The 12415-nt window shown below is 44.3% G+C and overlaps 1 long non-coding RNA gene across 1 annotated transcript; it reads right to left on the bottom strand.

Annotated features, from left to right (window-relative positions):
• Positions 1-580: 580 nt before the first annotated feature.
• Positions 581-12053, bottom strand: 1700063D05Rik (RIKEN cDNA 1700063D05 gene). Its single transcript, NR_040392.1, has 5 exons — positions 11879-12053; positions 7174-7370; positions 1395-1473; positions 834-923; positions 581-748 (listed from the first exon to the last, which is right to left on the bottom strand). It is a non-coding gene; the product is annotated as an RIKEN cDNA 1700063D05 gene (long non-coding RNA).
• Between the last annotated feature and the right edge of the window lie 362 nt (positions 12054-12415).

The following is a 12415-nucleotide window of genomic DNA, read 5'->3' as shown; positions in this document are numbered from 1 at the left end:
AGCCACATAGTACTCGAATTAGAAATTTTATCAGCAGGACTTGGGAGTAGCAGACACCTAGCAAGGGCACAATTCCCCTCATTTCTCCCTTGAAAAATAACTACCAAGCAATATGGAAGATTACCACAGAGGTGTTTTTTTTTTTTAAGAAAAACAATAATAATTCAGGAAGGATGTTAGTTCCTTCTAATGGAAATTAGAGGGAAGTAGGTTAGGATGGAGAATAAGAAGAACAGAAAGAAAGCAGAGGAAGGTGCTGAAAGAACATAGTGGGGAAACCTCCACTCAGCTCCCGATTCAGCGTGCACCCAAGAATCACGAATAGAACACAACACCTTGATGTAACAACACGGGGTATTTTAATGGCGGAGCTCAGGGTCGAAACGTATCTCACACAGGAGACAGTGGATTCGACCACGAGGCTTGGAAGCTAGGGGTTTTTATAGAAAAGGAGTGGGGCTGGGGGAGGAATTGGCGTGGTTTCACATGATTGGTCCATTTAAACATCAGCAGCCTGTAACATTTAACTTAGGTCAGAGGGGTGGGAGATAGGGAGACGATGGGCCTGCCCGGGCATGTCCTGGTCTGTTCTGCTATGTTCTCAGCCCCAGGTTTCAAAGCTCACAAACAACTCTTTGGGCTATTTGACATACATTACATGAATCACAGTTTTATTTCCTTTCAGTGCATGAGGCAGGAGTGGATATCAGGACTTGGAGGTCTGATTTAGAAGCCGAGCTTTCCATTGCTACAAAAAAAAAAAAAAAAAAAAATCAAACAAACAAACAAAAACCCAGCTGGGCAGACTCTTTTAGACCTGAGCAAGAGCTTACTGTGGCTCCCGGTTGTCTCAAAGGTTTCAGTTGCTGGTCAGGTGTCTGTGCTTCTGGAACTGGGACAAGCCATCATGGCAGGAGGAAGCCCTGGAAGAAAGGAGCTTCGTCAGAGCAGCCAGGAAGCAGAGAGCATGGCCCTGTGCTGGCCGGTTTCTTCTTCCTCTTCCTCTTATTCCACCTGGTCCGCCAGTCAAAGTCTTTGTCTCCCCACCCCCCACCCCCACTTAGTTAATCCTCTCTGGGAGCATCCTCAGAGCCCCAGCCCCACCCTAGCCCAGCCCCCCCCCCCCCCCCCGTGCATTCTAGGCGCCCATCCGTGCAATCATGCCATGTAACTAGGGCGCGAGCGTGGCACCCAGGACAAGAGCAGCGGCGATTCGGGATAGAATCTGTGTGGTCTTGACTTCAATTGGGTCAGATGGCCGTGGAGGAGCCATTAGATGAGATTAGAATAGAAACTCTGGTAAAGGAAAGGGCAGGGAAGAGGTGTCAGCCAAGGCATCTACACAAACTAGCGGCAGTGGGCTTGTCCTGCCGCTGATGCAGAGAGAGACTTACTGCCCTTGCTTCGATATTGAGTCTTCTTTGTCTACATCCTCATCCTTGCGTGATTTTTCGGCCATCGATTTCTTCAGATCTTGAGGGCGTTAAAGGGTTAAATGACACGTTAATCCTGCTTCTCCTCTAAGTCTGTCTATCCCAAAGCTCAAGGAACCAAGAAGTCCCAAGTCCAGAGCTCAGCCTCCGAGTTAGAGACTATCATGGGTTAAAAGAAGTAAACTGCTTACTCCTGCAACTACTTGAATTTACTTCCATGCTTGGAAGTACTTCAATCATTAGAGTTCAGCAGAAGCCAGAGCATCCTACAAAGGCTGCTCCTTGCAGGCTGTTGTGAATGGCTCAGTGAGTGGGCCCCGTCATTTTCTTGCTAATTAATTTAGGTCTAATTGGTTTCTGCTCACACAACAGTGCAGGTTGCATAGGAGGGCAATAGCAGTCGTATTCCACTGCAAGTACCTGCCAGCATCAAAGCCTCCACCATTAAGCAATTCACTACTGGGGGAAGAGCTCTTAAGAGCTAAACAAAGTGAATTAGTCTCCCCTCCCTTTCTCAATTAGCTTCAGAAAAATCTCCAAGTGAGGAGAACTCTATCCAAGTACCAGGAAATATTTCATCTTGCTATCACTCTTGGAGTATAACACATCCTTACAGGAAGTTACCAAACTGTTACCAGCATACACTCTGTGCATCGTTTAGAAGGATTTTGAGGACTCCAAAGGACTGTCTTCTACACAGGTACCAAAGCCGGTAAGCTTACTCATTCTTTTATCCCTAGTTTATAAGAGAGTGCGTATAGATGGTGTTTAATTAATCCTTGCTACATGAATGAAAAAATAAAGAGAAAGAGAAGAAAAGGGAAGCAGAAAGGTCAGAGGAAGAGAAAGATGGACTGACTTGTGAATTTAGTCTAATTCAAAAAGCCACACTAGAAAAGTAGTGTCTTGGGGCTCAGAGATGACGAGTTGGTTGGTAAAGCGCTAGTGTCTCAAAAAGGAGGGCCTGAGTTAGGATCCTTCACACCCATGTCTACAAAGAAAAAAATGCTAGGCTTGGTGGTGAGCATCAGCAACCTTAACACTAGATAGGAGGATTCTTGAAAGTCATTGGCCAGCTAGTCTAGCCAAGTTGATGAACTCCAGGTTCAAAAAAAAAAAAAAAAAAAGGAAAAAGTAATGAAGGAAGAAAGCCACTGCACTTGAGTACATATGCATGTGCCCTTGCATATTCAAGTACACAGATGTACATAAAGGCATACGTGCACCACACATGTGCACACACATAGACACGCACACAAGAAAAGTATTATCTTCGACGTCAACCCTGTGACCTATAAAGTCATAAGCAAGTCATTAAATCTCTCTGAATCATTTGTTCTTTCATCTAAGGTCAGTGCATAACATATGTCAGACTATTATGAACATGGCAGGGTGTGGTGGTGCACGCCTTTAATCCAGGACAGTCAGGGCTTTACAGAGAGGCTGTCTACAAAGCGAACAAGTGAGTGTTATAAGGACACATAGGCCTTGGGTCAGAAGAAGAGCGTTTGCCTGGCATCTGCAAGTCCCTGCATTGAGCCTCCAGATGTCCAGCTCTGAAAAGCCTGCTGCAACAGTGATAAGGTGGTATAATAATGATAAACGTGAGGATGTACTAATGATAATGAACCACACTATTGCACTGATGCGTTAGAAGGCAAAAAGTTGTATAGAAGTTCCCCAAAAGTTAAGAGCTAGTCACTGCCATGCTCCCTACTGTGCCTGCAGTTAGATCAAGCTAGTGTCTTATAATAGTTTTCACGAAACTATTGTGACTTCTTGTCTCTATGGCACAAAGCTCAATGTAACTCAGTTGCCGTCCTTACAGGCTCAGGACTCAGTGGGGGAAGCCGACTGAAAACAGAAAGGGTACCCTTGAAGCAGTCGCATGCAGAGGAAAGCCACATCAGAGAGTGGCCTGAAGTTACCCATTACTGTACTCAGGAGTCAGAGACCACAGGGGGGCTAACTGAACAGAGTTGTAAAGTGCAATAGACACTTGTGAGGTGGGAACAAAATGGGCTTTGGGTGTTTTGAAAGTTCTGTGAGTCCTATCTCACTGTACTTATTTCTCAATTTTCTTTCCATACTGATTGCATTTGCTAAGTTTAACCAGATAAAACAAATTCATAGATTAAATGAGCTCTTTCCTCTGTTTCAAATGCTTCATGACTTAAATTACTTTTTGTTTTGTTTTGTTTTTCGAGACAGGGTTTCTCTCTGTAGCCCTGGCTGTCCTGGAACTCACTTTGTAGACCAGGCCGGCCTCGAACTCAGAAATCCGCCTGCCTCTGCCTCCTGAGTGCTGGGATTAAAGGCATGTACCACCACGCCCGGCTTTAAATTACTTTTTAAGCAAGTTGTGGTGTAGCATGTGTGTAATCCTAGCACTGAAGGTAGGAGACAGGAAGATCAGGAGTTCAAAGACAGCCTCTACTATGTACATAGCCAGTTCAAGGCTAGCCCAGAGACTCTATCTCAAAAAAAGGTAGAAAGGGTTGGAGCTAAGGGGATGCTTGATAGGATAAAAGTGGTTGCTGCACAACTGTGAGGACCTAAGTTTAAATCTCCAGGAGTAAGCATGGCCCTATGTGTACCAGTAACCACCAGTAACTGCAGGCAGCAAAGACAGAAGGAGCTCTGGGGCTTCGTGGCTGTCAGCCTAGCTCTAGACGGTGTGAAAGACTCTGTCTCAAGGGAACTTGGACTGTAAGAGAGCCAGATACCCAATGTCCTCCTTTGGCCACCAAGCATCACACTTGACCCAGTGTGTACATCATACACACTCAACACACAAATACAATACAGATGACAAACAGACAGACAGACAGACAGGTAATAGGTGGGTAGATAGGTGATAGATAGATAGATAGATAGATAGATAGATAGATAGTTAGATAGATAGATAGATAGATAGATAGATAGATAGATAGATAGATAGATAGATAGATAGATAGATAGATAGACAGACCTTTCTTAAGGAAATGAAGGAAGGGTGCCTGACGGAGACAAAGCTTTCAAGGTGGCTGAGAGGTAGACCTTGGTAGATACAGACCAACTTGGGAAAGATGCTGTATGCTGCAGACTAGTCTGTATTTTCTTGCTTGGATAGAGGGAGGCACTTTTGAGGGTGAATCAGCACTGAGTCCATTCTGTTGCCTGGAGAGCTATGTCAGATGACTTGCCCACAGGCCAGGTGAGGCATGACTCTGGCTCTCACATTCAGCCCTGTTCCAGTGAGCAATGCCTTCCAGGTCCAGACAAGGAGTAATGATCTTTAGGATGGGGGGGGGGGGGCTTCGGGCATCTTCGTGTAGGTTAATCTGGTACTTTTAGTCCGCACATTAGTGAGGCCTCTGCTTACAAGAGGAGCGGGGAGTCAAGCCAGGCAGAAACATTTTTGTTGTTGTTGTTTCCCTCTTCCACAGACAGCCTTGTGCCACTGTGTACCACATGAGGTCCCCAGCTCAGTCCTAGGATTGAAGGCCAATTGTGTGTTGCTGTGACAGCAACTATTTAAAAGGCAAATAAAGACACGACAAGCTGCGACACGCTATCATTAAGTAATCATAATTTCCTCCCCATATTTCGACAATAGATGTCAGTCTCTCATCTCGAAGGCAGGCCACGTAGAGAAACACCATGTCAAAAACCTTCTAAGACAAAGACGGGGTGGCAGAGAGTGAGATGGCTGGATGCACAGCAGAAGATTTTGATGGGCCCCGTCCATCCCACTCGTGCCCCCCCCCACGCCCCCAACTCCTACATTCTCTAATAAAAGTCAGATCTGTAAAGAACTTCAAAGGCTCCCTAGTCTGACAAACAGTAATAAAACAAGAATCTTTTTTTTTTTAACCTGCCAGCACGCATGCATGGAGGAAGCAGAGCTGACAAGAGCTGCTTAGGTTCTGTTTTAGTAATCAGCAGGCTAACGGCAGGGCACTTCCGCCTAGCAGGAAGCTCAGTCTGGGCTGTCAACTGTGAAGGAATACAGAGGGTCAGGCAGCACAGGGCTCCTTTCTGGGTTTTTTTTTTCCTCTCAGTCTGCATTCCACCCCAGGTCACAATCCACTCCAGCGCGGCCACAACCTCATCTACACTCTATAAAGAAAGACGTGAGAAGCAGAACGGGTCTGGTCTCACCTTCCCTTCCTCCTCTGTTGAACGGAGGGCTGGGGGGGAGGGGGGAGGGGAGAGGAGAGGTAGGGGGGAGGGGGTTGGGAGAGCCAGAGTATGCAAGGAAATAATTCAGGAATCCAGAACATCTGGCTTCTATTCAGACCCAGGCACCAACCTTGGGAACATATTGAAAGCATTTGGCTGTCTCAACAGTCTAAAAGGAGCTTTTTATTTCAGGCTCAACAACAGCCTCAACACATGCTTCTATTTGGACACAATTGGAGCTAAGACACCACCACCCCCTTTTTTTTTAAGGTGGAAATAATTCAGGACTTAGGCCTGCACCCCAACCATGCCCCCCCCCAGTTGTTTGTGTCCGCTGTGTGACTCGATTTGACTCTCCCAGTCTCTCTGCAGCTCTGGCTTCCCAACTGGGAAGCCTCGATTCAACTGCCTTCGTGTGGAGTTATTAAAGGGATTAACTAACACAGTATCTCCTAAGGACCCGGTGCAGAGCCTGGCATACAAACTCTGCTTCTCTCGGACAAACCACTGAGCCGTATTTTATCCACTTGGCATGAGTGTATTTTATCATGGCAGATGCAGGGCTACATGCCCATATTCTGTACGCTCAGGATGCTGAAGCAGAAGGAGTGTGAGTTTTAGGCTAGACTGGTCTATGTAGGGAGACCTTGTCTCAGGAACAGAGCTCTTCCTTGTCTGTCTCCCATGTACTATAGTGGTTCCGGTCAGGTCGGTGTTGAGTGCTTTGCAGATCAGAGGGATTGTGGTTGAGGTCATACGACAATATATAACAATAATATGAAATAGTATACCAGAGCCAATAGGTTGTAGTGTCCCTAAAACTGGTTAAGGGCGAGAAGGCTGGACATGTGTTTTACTGCACTATCTGTGAGAAGTTCCTTCTTATTAGCCCCCTGCAGCCACATCAGGTCTGCCCCTGGACCTTTCTGAGACACTGAATTCCAAGTCATCTCTGGAGCCCCAGCTTTTCTGACCCGCATCATGAGAAGCCAGGCTGCCAGCTTGTCAATATGCCTGCTTAAACCCTAAGTTTATATTTTGTGAATCAAACTCAGCTGCTAAGCCTGACTATCTATCTGAAAATGATTTCTGGAATCCACAAGGTGGAAAGAGAAACTGATTCCCACAAGTGTCTTCTGATCTCCATACATGCACAAGAACACACACACCCATGCACACATATATTAACACACACACACATGTACACACACAGACAAATCAATCAATAAATATTCCTAAAATGTTAAAGAGCAAAACAAAGACTACCAAACAATGGCATTCATAATCTTAAGTAAGATGTCTTCAAACAGAACTCTACTAAATATAACAGAGCTTATAAATTCATTACTGGGGTTGGTGGAGTGGCTCAGGCGGTAAAGATCCTTGCCTCTAAGCCCGGACTACCTGATTTCTATTCAAAATCTCACTTCTAATAGGAGTCTGTCTCAACATAATAAACTCGCTCGTAACTCTACAGAGAACTCAGCATTTTCTCTATCGCTGTATAACAAACCACTATAAAGCAGTCGCTTTAGAACAGTAACAACCATTCACCTTTGCCCCCCGCCAAACGTACCGAACCCCAGTAGATGGGCCTCTCTAGGTCTGTCAGTCAGCAGCAGCTGGGACCGAGGATGTCACCAAGGCGTTGTCAACGCAGTGTATAGTGACAATATTGTGGATATTGAAATCGCCGTGACTGCAACAACTGGGACCCCCAAGCATCTCCTCCCATGAGAAGTCTCCATGGAAAGCTCTCAGGAGAATTCTGTTCTGTAAGGACAGACAGAGACATCCAAAATGAGAGTCGCAGTACAGAGTAACAGGTACACCATTTCCGAAGCTGGCTTAGAAAAGCACCAGCATTTATTTTCTCATAGTATCTTTCTCGAGGTGGCCAGGAAGGTCTATTGGAATCCAAAATGATGCTTCATAGGCTGGACTTATTAAAGGAACAGTGTCACTTTGTTTGTCTTAAACAACCCCGTGACATCATACTTAATGAGCAGGAACCAGCAGTGATATGAATGTTCCCATTATAGTCATAAACAAAACAAGGATGGCCACTGTTAATTATGATATTATTCTGGCATAGAAAATATATGTGACCTTATCTTGGCACAGAAACTGGAATATTTGACAACAGCGTTCTAGTGTAGTTAAGACTGTATAAGCGTTGATACCTCTCAATGCTTGTGGTTTTGATCTCCTGGAACTTTATAAATATAGATGAGCGGCTGGCTGTACCCCACATGCTTCAGTTTGTTAACCTCGAGTTCAGAGTTTCTAGCTAATACTAATTAGGATAGAGAAAATAAGAAGTAGAAATATGCGGCAGGAAGTGGTGCCTACTTTCTGTAGATAATATGGTCAAAAGAATCAGCTGAAGATATTATAGCAAACATTACAGACCTTAGAAAGACACATGAGCATATATACACACACTAGCATTCAGAGAAGGTAACTTAGTAGTGGGGCATTTGCCTGGCATGTTGAAGATCTCAGACATGTTCCTCTGTATTGACAAAATAAAAAATATACTGAAAAATGATGATAGTAAAAAAAAAAAAAACAAAACAAAAAAAAACCTTTAATTTAAAGCATGGCAAAAATGTTGTACAATCTCTGCAAAATCGTCAAAACAACCCTGAAGACCATTATTTATTCTCCATATCCATGAGTGAGCATGCAATATAACAAAAATCACAATGTTGTATATTACAATAGTGTTTTAATAGCAAAATAGTGCAAATAGAATACCGGTTATGTGTATGCACATGTGCATATATATTTGTATACATGTATATGTATGTATATATATATATATGTATATATATATATATATATATATGTATATATATATATATATATATAAATAAAGCATCCGTCAAAGAAGAACTCTGATCCATGTTAATATGGAATGGGTTTCAAAATACCCCTCCACACAGGTACTTCATATGGTATCAAATGCTTTTCAATATTTAAACTGTTATTAATGGATATTAATTGTATATATTAGTTGGGTGTGACTTAATAGTTCAGTTAAATATTTTTAAACATTTTGGGGGTTGATTACTTTTCTTTATATGTTTTTCACAGGTCACAGAGGCACAGAGATCTGAACAAGCTCACAGAGCAGAGGCTGAAAACACACCTCATGTGGCTTTGGATCTCAATATGCAGTGTGGATAACCTCTCCTAATGGCATTCTGCTATTCCCATAGATCAGTGCCGCTCAGCCATCACCAGAGAAGTTTCCTCTTGGAGTAGACAAGAACTAACACAGAGACCACACTGAACAATGTTCAGAGAAAGAGATTTTGGAACACCCAGTCTTAATTGAAATGTCTTAAGCCCTCTCCTCAGGGCCCTGGGAGCTCAGTAGAAGGGGAGGTAGAAAGATTGTAAGAGCCAAGGGGAATGAATGACTCCAAGTAAACAGGGTCTTCAGACACAACAGAACTGTTGTAACTAGGAACTCACAGAGACTATATGACAGCACGCACAGGGCTTAAACAGGTTCAAGGCAGATGGGGTTCCAGCACTAAGACATGGACACAGGCCCCCATCCCTAGCCAAAAACTATCTCCAGTTGATATTTGCTTGCAAAGGAAAAATTAGTTTTCTCTAGAGTCTTACTGGATATATTAACCACATTTAAGAATAAGCGCCTGCCCAGCTGTAAATGGCCAAGATGATGAAAAGTTAATGCTATTTTTCTAGACATTTTTCTCATAGTGTGTTGTTTGGGCATTTTGTTGTTGTTGTTGTTGTTTTTCAGCCTTTTGCTTGTATGGTATGTGTCTTAGTCAGGGTTTCTATTCCCGCACAAACAGCATGACCAAGAAGCAAGCTGGGGAGGAAAGGGTTTATTCAGCTTACACTTTCCACATTGCTGTTCATCACCAAAGGAAGTCAGGACTGGAAAGCGGGAGCTGATGCAGAGGCCATGGAGGGATGTTCCTTACTGGCTTGCCTCCCCTGCCTTGCTTAGCCTGCTCTCTTATAGAACCCAAGACTACCAGCCCCGAGATGGGCCCACCCACAAGGGGCCCTTCCCCTTTGATCACTAATTGAGAAAATGCCTTATAGCTGGATCTCATGGAGGCATTTCCTCAACTGAAGATCCTTTCTTTGTGATAACTCCAGCCTGTGTCAAGTTGACACAAAACTAGCCGGTACAATATGTTATCTGATTTTGTGTTCATATGTATTTTAGGGTGCGCTTGTGTGTGTGTGTGTGTGTGTGTGTGTGTGTGTGTGTGTGTGTATTTCTTGTAGTTTTCTCTTTTTTCTTCTTTTTTATTATTATGTTGTTGTCTTGCCTGTTGTTTTTTAGAGAGAGATTGAGAGACAGAGAGAGATCGTATGGGGTGGATGGGGATGTGTCAGAGGATCTGGGAGCAGTTGTGGAAGGAAAACCATGATCAAAATGTATAATATGAAATTTTTCAATGAAAATAAAATTAGCAATCATACATTGACTCTGTATTTGGGATTTTTGTGCAGTTTTCTTGTTTGCTTGCTTGCAATTCATGGTAACTTGGAAGCTCTGTTATAAACTGCAGGTAACACTTTGCCCACTAGATGGCAGCGCAGCGCTGTCGTTACTTCCTGACAGGCTACCTTTGCTGTCTACGCATTTGCCTTACATAAAACGCCCAGTAAATCTTTCAAAAAAAAAAAAAAGCCAGTCTTCTTTAAATCTCCCTAAGAATATTTCAACCCAAGATACTGTACACCTCTTCCTAGAAATGACTTTCTACTGTAGCTGTTTGGGTGACTTTTTATAATTATGCTATATATTAATAGCACGAAACCCTATAACCTAGCTATTCTGAGGGATGGTTAGACATTGTGAAGAAAGAAGACAAAGGAGTCCTAAAGGCTCATTTTTGCCGTTTCGAAGGTCGTCACCACCACCTGACCGAGACGTGGGCATGCGCAGTTTCGGTTCTGAGTGTGTCTTAAGCGGACGCACAGAGTGACGTAACTCCTTAAAGAGAAGCAACGACGAGCTCAGCGCTGCCACCCAGTGGCGCCAGCAGCTCTTCATTTCCAGGCTTGTATAAACCAGACTTAGTCCTGTGGAGCATCTGGTCCACAAATCCTCTCAAAGGATCAAATCCTCTCTTCACAGTCCGTGTGTCCTTTTGGCGACACGGTGAGAACTCCTCACCTCCGCCTCCCCAGGAGTTGTCTGTGTCTAACATCAAGGCCCTCTCTTTTTCCTGACAATGACGCGTTCCGGAAGGAATCCTGGGCAGCCTTGGGTTTTCTCTCTAGAGCTCCCAGGCACTGGTCCTCCAGCTGGAAGCCTGGGGTTCAAGGGAAAGCTTTGAAGAAGGAAGCAGACATGTTCTCTCTAAGCAAGAGCAGCACAATTTTCTAGGGGAGGGCCCAGTCACAGTTGCACACAGACTGAATGCTTAGAATTGGGTTTATGTGACAGTAAAAGAATAAATTGTACCTAACGAATGAATCCCATCTGGCAAAACAACGGAGTTCTCTTCTCTTAGTTATTTACAAAATAAAACAACAACAACAAACGGGGGCTGGGGCGTATTTCCAGCACAGAAATATTCCCAGGACAGCCCTGCAATGCAGTCGCTATACAACATCAGCAAAATGTCCAGGAGTGCTGTGCCCTTTCTAATGCTCCGCTGTCTGCTAGGGCACCCCAGGACCTTCTGCTCAGAAGGGAGAGAATTCCCTTGAATCGCATCTCTGGAGTTCTCCTTTTCTCAGTTGCCCCTCCCACCCCCTACTGTACATCCCTAATACAGTCATTCTCTCCCTCTGCTCTCTCCAATGTCTACCTTGAGTAGCTCTCTCCCTCTTTGTCCTCGGCAATTAGACGCGGGGGCGGCAGTAATGACGTTCTACGATGCCTTATGACACGGGTCTTTCTCCCATTTCATTGACTCCCAAATTTGCTCATCTATTGAAATCACTGGGACGCCTGGTGTGGAGAAACTTAACTATAATCCCAGGACTTGGGATGCTGGGGCTGAAGGATCAAGTTTAAGGCCAGAGTGGACTAACATTGTGACACACAGTTTCATAAAGAGCAGAGCAGGGTTAAAAGGCTGAAAATAAAAAACAAACCAAGGATTAAGTCAACGCTGGGAAATCGCTCCTCTGCCCATGCTACCCAGCATTCATGCAAATCATCTTCCACCCATCTTCCACGCTTGGGACAGCCCCGCCTAAATAGACGGGCATCTCCATTTCTTCCTCCTGTACATAAAGTGAGTTATTAGCCTGTAACCTAAACTCACTTCAGCTCAAACACTGTCCAAACTCTTCAAACATTGACATCATATAGAAACACAGCTTCTCCTCTGAAAGCCCAGATCTCCTTACGGGAGGTCGAGTTGCTGGGTTTTATAATAACCTAGGGAGGAGCATCTTGTTTTAACTGCAGGGACCCAAGCAAGACAACAAACTACAACTAAGGACCTTCTTGATTGTGACCCAGTCTCACAGAATCTGGAATTTTCAGTGCAGCCTGATAGCTAAACTCCTCTATGATGCAGCCATTGAGGGAAACAGAATAAAAGCCGTTAGACTGGACTCCTAAGAGTCCTTGGGCCCTGGATTTCCTACAGCAGATGCTTAGCTCTTTAAGACTGTAAGGTTAGACTACATCCTGGCTCAGGCCAATTCAGGGACACTGGCAGGCACCCTGCTGGGACACTGTTTGTGAATTCTAAGCTAGCTGGGCTTTCCTTGAGGCACCTCACCTGGGAAGTAAGTTTATATCAAAAGTTGTGCCAATCCTTTTCACCATCTCTTTCCCAGGCTCCTACCTGGGT

The sequence above is a fragment of the Mus musculus genome, chromosome 9 (genome assembly GCF_000001635.26).
Source record: "Mus musculus strain C57BL/6J chromosome 9, GRCm38.p6 C57BL/6J".
Lineage (NCBI taxonomy): Eukaryota > Metazoa > Chordata > Mammalia > Rodentia > Muridae > Mus > Mus musculus.
The sequence above is the reverse complement of the archived record's forward strand: the minus strand, read 5'-3'. Positions and strand labels throughout refer to the sequence as shown.